A 16,260-nucleotide genomic window follows, 5' to 3' on the forward strand; every position below is an offset into this window, starting at 1 on the left:
TGATGAATCCCTAGCAAAATTCGTAGTTGTAGATCCCTAGCAAATTCAATGGTGATGAATCCCTAACAAAATCTATGGTGATTGTTCCCTAGCTAAATCCGTTGTGGTGACTCCCTAGCAATATTCATGGTGTTGGTTTCATAGCAAAATTCGTGGTCTATATTTTATAACAGATTCCATCGCCAAACATGCTTCCGTTACAAAGTTTGTTGCCAAATTTCTATAGCACAATCCATAGACACATTTTGTAGGAATTTTTTCGTTGCAAAGATAAATAGTTACGGATGCATAATTAATTTACAAATTAATTCCCAATTATTTTGTACCAATATATAAAAAACAAAAATAACAAAAAATCAAATAAGATTTATACCATAAAATAAATAAGAAATATTTATTACATGGAAATGAAAAGTAACCTAATTCAAAATAAAAACTGTGAGAAACAAATAAACACTCTATGATCTGCTACTTTTGCAATTATTTAAAAGTGTTTGTAACCGTCACTGCCGATTGTAGTTGTCGTTCAAGTTGTTCGCATTTGGTGGTGTGTTGTTCATCTTTTGCGGTCATTCTCTTTTTGTTTCCTCACAAGTTCTCAATTCTTCTAATTCATCATTTTTTTTTCTGAAAAGAGGCGTATTTTATCACATTTGAAGAGTTTAGACCCATTCTCATCATCAATACCCAACTCCATAGACACTGCAATTGTAACAAATCAAAAAAAATCATGCAAATTCACAAAATATAAGAAGTATAATAACTCCAAGTTGTTTCATATAAGCATGTTGAATATAAACTTGTGATTTTTTTAGCAATCCTGCAACATATAGATTTATCAACACACAAAATGATACGACATAATATGCTAAACGGAAACCATATAACATAATATGATTAATACCATCTTGACAATACATCCACATGCATCTACATGACTTTGGACGAAATTACCCATTCAATCCAAAAGCACCCAAAACCATATCCAGATTATCTAAAACTTCAAATAATCATATATTGAAGAGATTCCATTTTCTTTCCTTTGCTAAATTATATATTCCTCAAATGAAGAATTGTAATCAGAAGTCCGGGAAATAGAAAATACCTGATGCTTCACATATACATGATAATTTACCTGTCAGTAAACCATATGAAAGAAGATGGATGCGTGAAAGAGAAAACACTACTAATAAGAACTACCTGAAGCAAAATCCAATCATATTTAATCTTTTAAAAAGTACCTTTAGTAATTGAGTTCCTAAAACATGTCATCTGTTAGCATATCCCTACACATATGCGAAAACATAGAATGTTTGAAAAAAATGGCTACCAAATGGTCATAGAAATATAAACCATACCAATGTTCAAATGATTTACCAAGTTTTTTTCCTTTTTGCGTCCCTGTTCACTTGCATCCCTGTTTACTTTCCATTCAGTAGTATTTTCAATTAACAGCTAATGGAACATGACATTGCAGTAGAGTTGGGGATCAAAAGGAAAATCAATTTTCACTCAATAGGTCCTCTCTAGTCCTTACTGTGACCGAACTCAAACACAATAGGTAACAATCCACAAAATCATGCTGAAAAAAATACAATTACAATGAGAATAAGAGGAAATCGAACTCCCCCAAATCAAAATAAGAGAATTTAGAAATAAAAAACCTCAATACGACAAGACTATAACTTCGACCTTCCAATCGAAACTTAAGCTTATAACAGGGCCATAATCTTCATGAGAAAGGCTAATATTGGAGAAGGTGTCGAATGTGAGAAAGAGAACAACAGGGATTGATGGTTTTAGGTTTAGTCATACCTCTTCTTTGCAAATACGAAACAGTCGGTAAGTAGAATAGATTTCGGAGTGGTGAAGTCGGTCAGAAGAGGTGGAAAAGCGACATGGTTTCTCGTGCGTCGTGGTGTGGATGTCCTCGATATGAGTGGCTGACGACTCTCGGTTATGTGAGATTTGAGTTCGACATCGCCATAAGTGGTCGACGATGGTGTTTGGATCGACAATACGTGTGGTCGGCGGCTGCTTTTAGGTTAGATAGAAGATAGAGGGTAAAGAAGAGAGTGAGGGACGTATCTGGTGCGTACCAAATTTGAATTAGGTTTAAAAAGGATAGGGCTTTGAAACTAGGAAGGGGGAAATTAAAACGAGAGCGGTAATGTGAATTATCTAATTTAAATTTTGTATAACTACCGGGAAGTGGAGATGAAAATAAGAGCGGCAACGTGAATTATCTAATTTAATTTCAAATTTTTGTATAACTACTAAAATTCTCTAACTCTCAAAGTTTATGATTGACAATTTGACAAAAATAAATTTCCAGTAAATTAATAATAAATAAGTCCAAAAAATAAATACATTGGTTATAAGAGCATTATAGTTATTTTATGTTAGACCGAGAAAAAAATGATTAAAAAAAATGTTTCGAATACTCATTAGTCAGCTGCTCTGGGAACACCTAATGAGTTTTGCAACATTGAACATGCCTTGAGTTATAAACCTTAATCCCTAATTTCTAAACCATATGTCATCAAACATATGTTCTAGTATACATCATATGTCATAGGCCTTAAGACCTAAGTCATATGTCATAACCCACAAGACAAAATCCATAATCGATATGCCTAAACCCAAAGTCATTAGTCATAAGCCTTAAACCATAAGTCGTAAACCATAAGCCTTAAACAATAAGCACTAAACCATAATTCACAAGCTATAAGCCTTAAGCCTAATCCCCAATCCATAAGCCCTAAAGCCTTAAAACATAAATCATAAGCCATAAAGGCATAAACCTTAAGTCATAAGTATATATGTGTATATGCTTAAGGATTAAAGCTTATGGATTGAAGCATAAGGCTTATGGATTATGGCTTGTAGCTTAAGGCTTTGTGACTTAAGGCTTTATGCTTTAGGGTATAGGGTTTATGGTATAAGGTTTAGGTTATAGGGGTTTAGGGTTTAGGTATTATGGCTTATGTCATAAGCCATATGACATAAGGTATGCTATATGGCATAAGGTATAAGCCACAATCACTTAGCATTAAACATTTTGCCTCTTAAGCCATACACCATAACCCTTAAGTTATAACCATAAGCCTTAAAACCTAGTCCATAAGACTTAAGCCATAAGCCATAGATGGGTGACTATACGATAAGTCAAATGGGTAGGGGTAGGCTATGATTGGTGGCAGTGGTGGTGGTTTTAAAGGGTGATGGGTGGTGGTGGTCTTGGTGTGTGAGGGTGGGGGTGGTGGTTATGATGGGTGGTGGATGGGTAGGTGGTGGTGGTATTGATGGGTGGGTGATGGCAAGTGGTGGTGGCGTGTGGTGATGTTTGGTGGTGGTGGTAAGTGGTGGGTAGTGAGAACGGTAGGTGGTGATGATGTGGGTGGTTGGTGGTAAAGATGGGTGATGGCAGGTGGTGGTGTTGGAGATTACGGGTGGTGGTGTTGGGTAATGGGTAGTGGTGGGGGTGTTGGTGTCGGGTGGTAGTTGGTGGTGGTCGAGGTGATAGCGTGGGTGATGGTGGTGGCGGTGGTTTTGGTGGGTGGTGGGTGGTGGTGGTGGTTGCGAGTGGTGGTGATGCATGGTGGAGGCGGGTGGTGGTGATGGGTGGGTGGGTGGTGGTGTTGGTAGGTGGTAGTGGCGGGTGTTGGTAATGGTGGTGGGTGGTAGTAGTTGGTGGTATAGGTGTGTGGTGGTGATAGGTGGTGGAAGTGGTGGGTGGTAGTGGTGGGTGATGGTGGGTGGTGGTGTTGGTTTTAGTGGATGGTGGTGTTGGTTTTGGTGGATGGTGGTGATAGGTGGTGGGGGTGATGGTGGCGGGTAGTGGTATACTTAGAATACATGAAAAAAAAAATACTTAGAATACATAAAAAAAATACTTAGAATGCATAAAAAAAATACTTAAATATACTTAGAATACATAAAAAAAATACTTAAATATTTTAAAAATACGTAAAAAAATACATATATATTTTAAATATATATTATTTACGAATTATTATGTTTATTTACGTTTTTTATAATAATAATAATAATAATAATAATAATAATAATAATAATAATAAAAATGGTTGTTGTGTTAAAAGCTTTAGGAATTAATGCATAAAACTTTTGAGTGGTTAGGTAAAAGCATCAAATGTATGTAGGTCAGCTGGTTAAGGTGGCTGAATGAAATGGATTTGGCACAGGTTCGAATCCCATGCCCTCCATTTTCTTAAGGAATAAGAGGGAGGAGACCCAGGTTCGAGTCCCATGCCCTCCATTTCTCTTAAAACTTCCATTTTTTTAATAAATGTCAGTTGCCACATCAAAAAAGTGTCCTACTTAGGTAAAAAGGGGCTAAACGAAATAAATTTCCCGGTTTTCTGGGCTTATTTATTCAAAAAAAAAATTATGACTTTTTTAAAAATTTTCCCAAAATATTGGGCCTTTACTATAGATATCTTGTATATATATAAGATGTTTCTGGATAAAGAAATCGAATGTCTATAAGTTCAACAGGCAAAGCGCTTGCCATTATTTATCACTTGCCGCGAGTTCAAATCTTGCTTTACACTTTTTTCAATTAAATTAGCTTAGTTTACTTTATTTAAGAATTAGTTTACTTTATTTAAGAATTTAGAATGTATTTTTGATATGGCCCACAAACGTCAATTTAGTCTTGCTGGTTTTGTTCATTTGCTTTCTCAATAATGTCATGAGTTCAATTCCAATTTCTAAGAATTAACGTTGTTGTTATTGTTTTTTTTTTTTTGTCAAAAAAACTATATTTCAATTGATTGGAGCTCATTCTTTAATTTAAACCTCCAAGATACAGGGTTACACCTGGTTGTCTTGATCCAAACTGGAAATTGGAATGGTTGCTATAAGCCTGCTTGAACTCGGAAACGTTTGTGTTTTGGTCATTTGGAACTTTTGATTTTAGCTATTTATCAGATTATATAAACAAACATTTATTGTTGGAACATGGAAACAATTTTGTGTTTGACCCTTTTAATTGTAATAAAAATCATTACAAAATTTAATTTTAGACAAGTTGCTACAAAATTAAATTTCATAACAAAAATCGTTACAAAATAGCAATTGACATTTACTCTATAGCAAATCATCTACGAGATTGATTTTCGTAGCTAATATATGTTGCTAAACAGCTAAAAAATATTAATTCATAACAAAATCCGTAACAAAAGTTGCAACGGATATTGGCTCCATAGTCAAACTTCCACGAGTTTTATTATCGTTGCAAATTTTCATAGCTAAATAGTTATGAATTTGAACTCTTTAGCAAATTTGCTATGGAATTTAATTTCGTAACAAAATTTGTAACAATTTAGTTAGGGTTTTCTTTTCATAGCAAAACAAACAACGGAAATAAAATTCCGTAGCATAATTTCGTAGGTAAATAGCTATGAATGTTACTTCCATAGCAAAACAACTATGATATTTTATTCCGTTGAAAAATTTCGTTGCAGATTAACCACGATATTTAATTTCGTAGCAAAATTACAAGGGAAAGTATTTTTGTAAAAAAATTTATTGCAAATTTGCTACGAATGGTTTTTCCATAGAGATATCGATAACAAATATACCAACGGATTTTGAGTCGGTAACAATTTCCGTAGCAATTCCCATCTTTGTTACAGAAAATTAATTCCGTAGAAAATGTGGTAGCAAATTAGCTATGGAACGACATTCCATAGCATGATCTGTTGCAGTATAACAACGAAAATACATTCCATAGCAACCTTTCGTTTCTATTTCGGCGTTTTCTTGTACCGACTATATTGTTTTGAAACCATCATACTATTCACCTTCCTTCTAAATTAGTGCACCTCATTAGTGTTTTCAACTATTAATAAAAATTAAATATAACGTTGATTCAATATAGTCTTGGTCATGTTTAAATTATTTATAACTTTACCTATTAGAATTCAATAAACATAAACAAGAAAGAGTATTGTATGGTTAATATTTTTTATACATTAAGTATAGAAGTTAATAAATAAAAACAATTTAAGTTAATATTATATAAATGTTTTAACTTTAACCTCAAATGATATAGATATAAATAAAAATATATGTTTTATTAAAAGTAATTACTTTGTTGTCATTATCTATAACATATAAAGTTTTATATTAATTTGATACAAAATTATATAACAAGTTAAATTATATGATAATATAAAATTAGTTAAACCTAAATTTTTAATGACTTCTAACCGTTGTTTACATGTATGGATGACTACAACTATATATAATTTTTTTATAAGTGCTACTTTTTAATTTTCATATTTAAATTGTATTATTAGTTAAAAAACATATTAGTCTTTTTACCCATAAATAAAATATATCGTGAATAAAGTCATTATTATTAAAAGTGTAAAAACTTTAGATATACAATTAATGGTTAGCTTATGGATCGATTCCAAAATAATGCATTATAAGGCTAACCATCGAACTTTATAAGACTAAACTCAATTTAAATTATAGTTGATATTTGAAAGTTGTCTTTACTATAATATTTTGGGTGAACCAAATTGTTAACTTTTTTACTTTATAACTTTTTAAACAAAATAATAATATATTACAAATTTTAAAAAGGGAAAAGGTATCATGGACTTAAATTCTATCAAACAACATCAATTGTTATTTAAAATCTTAAAAAGTCATCATTTTTATAACTTCAAATGTTAACTTTTTAAATATTTTGTTATATACAATGTGTATAGATGTCTATTTTAATATTTATATAAAATGATGTATTTTCATATTAACAAAATGACATCAATATCATAACATATACGAAATGGTTACTATGAAGTTAAACAAATGGTATGTGTGTTTGACTATATATATATATATATATATATATATATATATATATATATAATCTTTTTAAAATGTTGTATGCTTTCTATAAATTAATATATCTTTTTTGTTTATTGTGTGTAGCTGAACTACAATAACAAATTTGCATGGTAGTGGTCCATTTCTATATACCTACCCAAAAATATTTTTACACTTCGTTAATTTTATATGAAGTTTCTTAGGTATATAGAAAAAAAAGACATGGTCATTCTAAATGCTTATGAAGGTATTAAGAAAACATTGTTCACAAAAAAAATGTTCTTTCAACCATATAATTTTATCATGCTCAATTTGCGGGTATACGCCTACTAAATATTATAAAAAAGGTCATTCTTTTAAACTGTTAGCTAGGTTAAAGATAAATTATTTATCTTTTATTATATTGATTTGAAGCCACTATACTATTCAACTTCTTTTTGTATTCATATATGTCATTTGTGTTTTCAACTACTAATAAAAATTAAAGATAATGTTGATTTAATATAGTCTTAATCATGTTTAAATTATTTATAACTTCACCTATTAAAACTCAATAAACATAAACAATAAAGAGTATTGTATAGTTACTAGTTTTTTTACATTAAGTATGAAAGTTAATAAATAAAAATAATTCAAGTTAATATTGTCAATTATAAACGATTTAACTTTAAGCATAAATGATATAAATATAAATATAAATATATGTTTTATTAAAAATAATTACTTTGTTGTCATTATCTATAACATATAAAGTTTTATATTAATTTAATACAAAATTATATAATAATTTAAAGTATATGGTAATATAAAATTAGTTAAAACTAAAATTTTTAATGTGTTTAAAGGTAAAATAGTAGCCACCTCTTGACCAAACAATTTCATAAGAGATACCAGCTTTTGAAAACAATTTCATTAGACACCTACTAGCTCTTGAAATGATGTTCACTAGTGAAGCGTCAAAAAGAAAAGAAAGAAAAAAAGAAGACCAGAGTGGAAAAAAATCTCTCTCTCTCTCTCCAATAACTATTATGGAAACCCCTACTTTACAAAACATCTACTAAAACCTAGGTTCTGTTAAAAACCCTTCACCACATCGTCCCTACGCATACACAAGCCTCCTTACTTCCCAACCTTGACTTTATTAATATTTAAATATTTAATGTTAAACTTCATATTTCTTTTGTTTTATACCATAAAAATGGTATAAAAATTGATGCTTATTATTAACATAATAATCATATTTGTTATATATAATAAAATAAATTTAGTATAAAAATATAATTATTATATTATAAATTTTTTAACATGTAATATATGATTAAAAACCACGTTTATATCTTCAAGTATATATATATATATATATATATATATATATATATATATATATATATATTATATGTTCTAAATTGATCAAAGCCAACTTTTGATGTAGAGTATACTAAAACCACATTTAAGTTTATAAATGAAGGTAAATTTACGATAAAGTCCTAATATTTTGGGTTAATTTGTGTTTTAATCCTAACATTTATTTTTTGAACAAAAAAGTCTCCTCCTTTTGGTATTTTGAAGTTGAACACAGATGGTTCTTCAAGGAATGGCATGGCAGCAGGTGGTGGCATTATTAGGGACTATAAGGGCTCCGCTTTGGTTGCTTTTTCTACCTTTTATGGCCCAGGTACCAACACATTTGCAGAAGCCAGAGCTCCCCTTTTTGGTCTGATGCTTTGTTACAGATTAGGCTACTCCAAAGTAGGAGTGGAGAGTGAAAAAAAATCATTTTTGTCTCATTTTATATAATAATATGACATTTCCTGTTGAAAAGAAATAATGATTGTTTCATTAATTTATGCAAAATATAAAATAATGAAGACTTTTATGTTCTAAAAATAAAAATTAGGATTAAACCATAAACTGACACAAAATATTGAGACTTTATCGAAGCTCTCCCGGAGCTCTCCTATAAAAGAATTGCCTCAGAAAAATATATATGTTATTCTTTTTCAGAAAATGGAAACATGTAAATATAAAAATCGAGTTTTAGGCTATCGTATCTCGGTTAAATATGAACTGTTTTTTTTTAATTTGGATAATCTGGGTTTTTAAAAATCCGGTTTCGAATTAGCTAATACAACATCTTTTTTTAAATCATATTTATTATGACCAAAAACTTGTAAAAATCTTTAAAAAACCGGATAAAGTAATTTAAAATAAACTACTTTTTACTCAGATAAATATTTGGAGTTTTAAAATTTGTTATTGGTTATGCACCCATATAACTCATTTAAACTAGGAAAGAGTCACCCCTATGTTGCACGGGTTAGTTGGTGTTATGAATTTTTTTTTTTTTTTTGTGAATGGTTATAACCATTTTTCATCTCATATTAGTGAATCATTCATGAATTTTTTTATAAACTTTTTATGATTTTTATGTTATTATATTTATTCTTTTCTAGAGAATGAATTTTTTTTAATGAAATGTAAATCATTAATTTTAAGTATCAGTGAACCGTTCCTAAATTTTGGTTATCAAGTTTTTAATATTTTTTATGAAAATGTTTTTGTTGATCAAATAAGCATTTTAATAATAAAACGTAAAGGACAAACAAAAAATATAATACAAACAATATAATACGAACTTACTTATGATAAGGAACAATCACATACAAACATCATAACGTTTACTGATGCTAGCAAAAGATTAGCAAAATATCATACGGACAACATAACGTTTAAGTAATTGGAGGGTATTTATTTATATATGAATCGAGTGTGTAGAATGGCATGCTAAAGATTATTGTTTAATTGTTTTCACTTTTATAAATTATAATCATTACGAATAATACACTAACTAAACAGATTAGTCATTGCTATTTATTTAATGAGCCCACCTCTTGTTGGACATTTGTATATAGCCATTCATTCGACCAGTTTAGTCTTAATTTTGTCCACTGTCTAACCAAATTTGCAACTATCAACAGAATCTTCAATTGCAGTATGTAGAATATCTTTTTCTAAGTTATCAGCGACTTCTAAAACCTGCACAACATCAGCTGTTAATTCGGTCATGTTTTAAGTTGTTACTATAAGTGCAGCAATTTATGCATAAACAAAAGGATTAATTGCATACCTGTGCAACCATGTATCGTTTATTAACCGATACATACAACAAAATGGTTTTCTACATGACAAAGTCACCAATTTATACATAAATAAAAGAGTTGTAGGCATAATTATGAAACCACATTTGACAATTGTAATCACATCTCAAGTTATTACCATCAATTTATGCGTACATAGAAGGCCTTTTAGCATATTAATGCAATCACATTTCAATGGTTAAATAATTTATGCAACAAAAGGGTTTATGACACGATTTATGCAAGAAATCATGTTTGAAATTGTTACAATGAAAGTAATTCCCCTCCTGCCCACGATTCACATAGTGGAGTGAAAGAGACTAACCCAAACGTCATCATTTTCATATTTTCACAAAATTGAAAGAAATAAAAGTAACTTGTAAATAAAGAAAATAAATATTAATAAAGCTTGCAAGTTGCAAACCTTCAATTGAGATGTTCACCCATAAAAACGTTGAATTGAACTTACATGATTTCCAAACATAAGTAAACCTCAATCTCACAAAGTTTGCAGGAAGACTCCTGTAACATGTACTTCTTGTATGAGGACACGATTGTTATAAATTTTCATAATTTCTTTCTCTATAAAATTACTTAATTGTGTCATTAATTAAAAAAGTACCTTATTGCTGACTGTAAGGTGTCAAAGCAAAGCTCGGTTGACGTCTCAGATTAGCTGCAAGGCAATAAAAAACAGAATTCAGGTAATAAAAAAACATATTAATTTATATTGTAGTTTTTTATAAGTTTTCGTTGTGCAGAAACACCTTGAATTGCAGTAAAGATTTCGGGTGTAAATACATAAACACCAGAATTTATTCGGTCAGTAACCTGTGTAGATTAGATATGTTATTAGACCAAAACAGTAAAAACTAATTATTCTGTTTAACATGTCAAGTTGTTGACTTTGGTTAAGCACATAAAAAGTTTCAGGTTTATCAGTGTAATGGAACAACTCGTTCGAATTAGGATCAGCTACAAGTTCCTCAAATTGTTCTGCTGATATAGGGGAAACCTTAATTACAAGGATTGTTCCCATCCAGCCTCTATAAAAAATATGTAGTGTATGTTAGAATGAGTCATTTAAACATTTAAGTTGCCTATTAACATGTATGAATTTTATATAAATTTATGTAATGTATAAAAAAAAGGAAGTCATAGCAAGCATCCCGGGCAATGGGAAAGTGCAGGAAACACCACAATTTAGCAAGAACGTGTGTGTGACGGTTATAAAAAACGTTAGCATTCGATAGGAGTTTGAAAATATAGTTTTTTCTTGTTACTTTTGTGATGAGATCTCTGAAATTGTGTAGTCAACCAGCAGACCCACGTGGGTTGTCCTCTTTCAAGTATCTATTTCAAGATGATCCAAAAGGCAAACATAATAATAAGATGAAAAACTGAGATCAAATTCAACAGCATCAAAGAGAAAGGAAAATTATCAAGAAGAAAGAAGGTTGTGAAGTTACTTGATAGGAATAAAATGGAAGTCTGGAAGAAGGCCATCAATCTCAATCTCTCTCTAACTCTTGTTCCTCCAAAAAAAAAAAAAAAAAACTCTTTTATTCAGGCGATAACACCGATCCAAAGTGGGAAAAAAAAATAAGAACAACGCACGGTCAAATGCAAAATTGAACTTAGAATAATGAAAAAAAGAGGAGAAAAGATTGTATACAAATCATGTTCAGACCCTATACTTAACCCCCAAATATGGAACGAACATGGAAGTAGTGGAGCTTGACTCGATTAATCGGCTGCTGGGATAAAGTGCTGTGAATTTGGCGGCTACCATGGGCAAGAACAACGTAATTAAACCCAGTTGACAGTTGGTACGAAGATGCAAACGAATCCATTGGCCATAGAAAATGAAATTGAGGGTTGATTTTGTAAGGTGACTAAAAAAGTTGTAAAAAGAAACGGGAATTCGAGTTTTTGTACCTGGTCTAATCGGAAGCGAAGAAGAAAGAGGTTTGGAAGACGAATGGATTTAATCGAGGGAAGAAGATAACGACTGATGTCCATGGCGGTGCAACATGTGATTGGGTGGGAGAGGCGGTGGAGGGAGCAACCGACTCAAAACAAACCAAAATAATGTGGGAAATTGTAACAAAAGCAAATAAGGGGCCTAAAATACCAAAAGCCAAAACTTTTGTGGTCAATTTCAGAATTAGAAAAGTGTACTGTAGATAAGGCTCCCCAGATTTAAGTGTATATATAATGATAGTTGTCAAAAGTAAGGATAAAAAAAAATACAATCCAAAATTGTTACCAAAATATATCCTTCTTAAGCAACAAAATATCATATTTGTCCACCCTAATTTCTAAATATCGTATTTACCCTTCATAAACTTTCAAAATAACATATATACCAACTTTAAACATCAAAATATCAAGGGTAGTATTTAAAGTATCTTCTAGCTATAATATATCAATAATCACTAACAATAAAAACTAAGCAATCAATGTATACATTCCAAAGAGATGGATGAAGATGATGTGTTTCGCTTGTTGAGAGGACAAAATTCCAACAATTTTAAAGTAAACGATCCTTCAATATAGACATAGGAATAATATGATCATTTTTTAATTATTAGAGTAAATTATACCAATCGTCCCTCGTGCATACGCCAAAATTAATTATCGTTTGAAATAGTGGACTTGCTTGCAATGTTGGCATGTTGTGAATCTACATATGAAATGCAAAATCCAGTTGACAAAAAAAAGACAAAGATTAAGATAAAGTTAAATATAATAATAAGACAAAACTGCAAAAAGGTCTCTGTGGTATGAATTTTTTTCGGGTTTTGGTTCAAACCTCAGCTTTTTTGGATCCGTGGTCCTTTAGAACTACTTTCGTTGCATATTTGGTCCCTACGAAAATTGAAATGATTGTAATACCCTTGGTGTATTTATTTTCCATTTTCTATTATTTTTTAATTTAATACTTATTTATTTATTTTAATATTTAAAAATAAGAGCGCCCCCCCCCCTCTTTTTCTCTCATAATACGCTACCACCAGATTATCTTCATCATTCTACTTCGCAAACCAGTAAACCACGCCACCAATGAACAACCATAATGCACCGATTAACCACCTAAATTTCTAATCTTTTTCCTCTCTAGAGCTTTGTGTATATGTGCCTGCTATGGATTTGACCTTTATTGCAACCACAAATATATGCTTGAATATTCTTTGGTAGTGATGAAGGTTGAAGATGAAAGCAACGGATCGACACTGATGATTGAGGTTGTGACGATGATAGACTCCAAATCTTCCCTCTCGTTAGACCTTCTTTTTCTAGGGACTCCCCCAATTGCCCATGTCTTCCATCTGGTTCACCGTCATTTGGGCCATCGTTTTCACCAGATCGGGATGCCAAGCGAGACTGCTAGATAGATTGGGACGTTTTTGAGGAAAATGAGAGATTATGGCGTACTTGTAGTTTCTGTAATGGTAACCAATTTATCAAATATTGATTTATCAGTTATCGACTGCAGAGGTGGTACTTTGATAAGTTGAACTTCGCTTGTGTGTTTAATGATTCCATGAATCCCATCGATTGCAAATTTTAAAGACATCTATTTTGATAAAAAAAACGACATAAAGATGCATCTTTCTTATAGAGTCAAACTCGGTAAAATGCATTCAAAATATTGAGGAAGACAAGTTACCGGAGAGGAAAAATAAAGTCAAATCGAGGTGTTGAGTCTAGGGGAAAAACAACTAGATTAATGAAAACAAAGGATAAGTATGAGAACTTACGATGGTGAATCTTAAAGATGATGAAATCCGTAGCGATGGTTCTTTTCCTAGTAGAAGCAACATTTTATTGACAAAATTAATGGAGATGGCGCAACTCTAAGGTCATGAACTCGCAAAATCAAATATTTTTCCATCTAATATAACATCCATAAAAATCACAAGAAATTTTAACTTTTAAAATAAATACAAAATCATAAATTGTTTACAAATCATGGTTTTCAAATTATTTTCCAAACATCAGAGTCTCCAAAAATCATAATCCATAAACAATAGGATGTGTATGGTCACGCCTTTGTCTTCCCACGAACATCCGAAGTACCTGAAACCATAACCCAAAAGTGTAAGCCAACGTTTAGTGAGTTCCCCAAAAGTACCACCACATAACATAATAACAAACAACATGCATACAGAGCCTTCAGCCTGACCGGAACGCCGCGCCGACCTACAGACTATCTCGACTGCTCATAGAACCTTCATCCTGATTGGAACGCCTCACCGGGCCTTAAGCCTATCTGGACCGTTCTCCGGGCCTTCAGCTTGACTGGTACGCTTCTCAGGCCTTCAGTCTATCTGGGCCGCCCTGGGTCTCTTGGCCTTCGGTCTACACCGATCCTCCTCAACCCAACCACACATAACATGTCTACATATACATAATAGATTAACATATATAACCACTCAACAGACAATCAGGCAGATCTACAGATCACTAAGCATAGCATCATCTTACATACCAGGATACCGATCTAACAGATCACTATAACATGATAACATACTATCACATAACAGGATATCTAATACAATGGGTCAGCCTTGGAGCCTTCGACCCGCAAGTACAATGAGGAAAACTCACCTCACAGTCTGAACAATAGCTGATGAGATCCCTACTCTGAATCTCAGCTCCAACCGCTACCTATTCATAAAAATGACCAATTCTCAAACACCATTCAAATTACCCAAAATGCCCCTTGGTTAAACTTGATCAAAATCAAATGAGTCAACTGAGTCAACCCAACCGAGTCAACTCAACCGATTCGACCCAATGAGCGTATGCGTGGCGTACTCTGGAGGTACGCGGGGGAGTACTCCCGTTGACTAGAAACGGCGTGGCTGACTGAGTACGCTCGACGTACACATAGGTATGCACAACGTACTCACAGGGTTTTCTCTTTTCATATTAAGAGCTTAATACTTTGACTTAATGCGTCCAATTCCAGATCCATGTCCAAAATATCATGAAGAGTCATAAAGTTTCCAAGTTTATGACCTTGCATGTCCAATAAGTGCTTAAAACACCAAAACTCAACATCTTAATGGATTAAGACCTTCTAAATGATGCATGGAGCAAAACCAACCATTTGGACCCCATTTTTATGACTCAAGACCCTTCCAAAGGTCTGAAAGGATGGCTTATTGGGTCAAGAACATGCTATGCTCATGAGACACCACATTTGGGACAAAAAGGACATAAAACCAAGCCCAAACCAAGATCTAAAAGAAACTTCACCAAGTTCAGAACTTTATACCTCCAAATGATGCCAAAAGGTGGTGTGACCCTGGATCTAAAGAGCTTCACTCCTCCAACATGGTTTCTCCTTCCTTCCTTCTTCTTCAACAGCACAACACACACAAACACACTCAAGCTTATAAATGCTTCACAAAATGGATTAGGATTGAAAAAACGTTCTAAGAGGATGGAGGTTGATGAAGTGAGGGGAAATGAGGCTATAATGGGGTTTAAATATGAGCCAAACCTTAAAAATTAGGTTTTGCATGCCTCGCACGTACGTTGTGCGTACAGATGTACGCCTAGCGTACTAGGGCGTGCCCTAGTACGATCAACGTACACACGTGCGCATGGCGTACTCCCCCAACACCCAAATTACAAAAATGCCACTAGGGCCCTCATGCACTCTTTCTTTTACTTAAGGTCCAAATTGCAATATAAATAAATTATAGGGTCAAAATTAGAAGTACCTCATCATCGGGATGTTACGTCTAATAACCAGGGAGTCAATGATCTTGGTGTTTACATTTATGTGTTAATGATTTGGGGCTAGGGTTTTGAAGCACGGTTTGAAGGATAAAACGTTCACCCCATGTTTGTAAGAAACCATCTTCTTTTTCGGTAGAGATGAAGAGTGAGCAGTAGAAAGGAATGAGTTTGTTGATGGGTTAAAAGGTTTTTGATTTCATAGAAGAGTAGAGAAATGAGAATCAATGGTCGTTACAGGTGGGTATACGGTGGAGAGAGAGAGGTGGGTCCCTATTTTTTTTTAAATTGATATTTTATTATTTTTAAATAAAAGAAAAAATGTTTAAGAAAATGCAAAAAACAAATTAAAAGGGCAGATTAGTCTTTTCAAGTTTAACAGAGACCAATTCCACAATGAAACTAGCTGAAAATGACCATCAATAAAAAAAAAGCTACGATTTGGACTAAAACCTGAAAAAAATTCATACATGAACCATTTTTGCAGTTTTGTCTAATAATAATA

General features: G+C 32.3%; 2 long non-coding RNA genes across 11 annotated transcripts; both read right to left on the reverse strand.

Moving 5' to 3' along the window:
* Window positions 1–346: 346 nt before the first annotated feature.
* On the reverse strand, window positions 347–2,133 carry LOC145126221 (uncharacterized). Its single transcript, XR_013716370.1, has 2 exons — window positions 1,665–2,133; window positions 347–1,582 (listed from the first exon to the last, which is right to left on the reverse strand). It is a non-coding gene; the product is annotated as an uncharacterized LOC145126221 (long non-coding RNA).
* A 7,459-nt stretch (window positions 2,134–9,592) lies between these two features.
* LOC145126090 (uncharacterized) lies at window positions 9,593–12,163 on the reverse strand. 10 transcript variants are annotated; one of them, XR_013716309.1, is made up of 4 exons: window positions 11,285–12,151; window positions 10,769–10,832; window positions 10,624–10,677; window positions 9,593–10,523 (listed from the first exon to the last, which is right to left on the reverse strand). It is a non-coding gene; the product is annotated as an uncharacterized LOC145126090 (long non-coding RNA). The 10 variants fall into 10 exon arrangements; XR_013716310.1 differs by having other exon boundaries at window positions 9,593–10,042; window positions 10,471–10,523; window positions 10,624–12,145; XR_013716308.1 differs by having other exon boundaries at window positions 10,624–11,786; window positions 11,940–12,144.
* Window positions 12,164–16,260: the final 4,097 nt, after the last annotated feature.

Source organism: Lactuca virosa, chromosome 7 (assembly GCF_052849685.1).
Source record: "Lactuca virosa cultivar CGN04683 chromosome 7, Lactuca_virosa_CGN04683_v6, whole genome shotgun sequence".
In the NCBI taxonomy this organism is placed as follows: domain Eukaryota; kingdom Viridiplantae; phylum Streptophyta; class Magnoliopsida; order Asterales; family Asteraceae; genus Lactuca; species Lactuca virosa.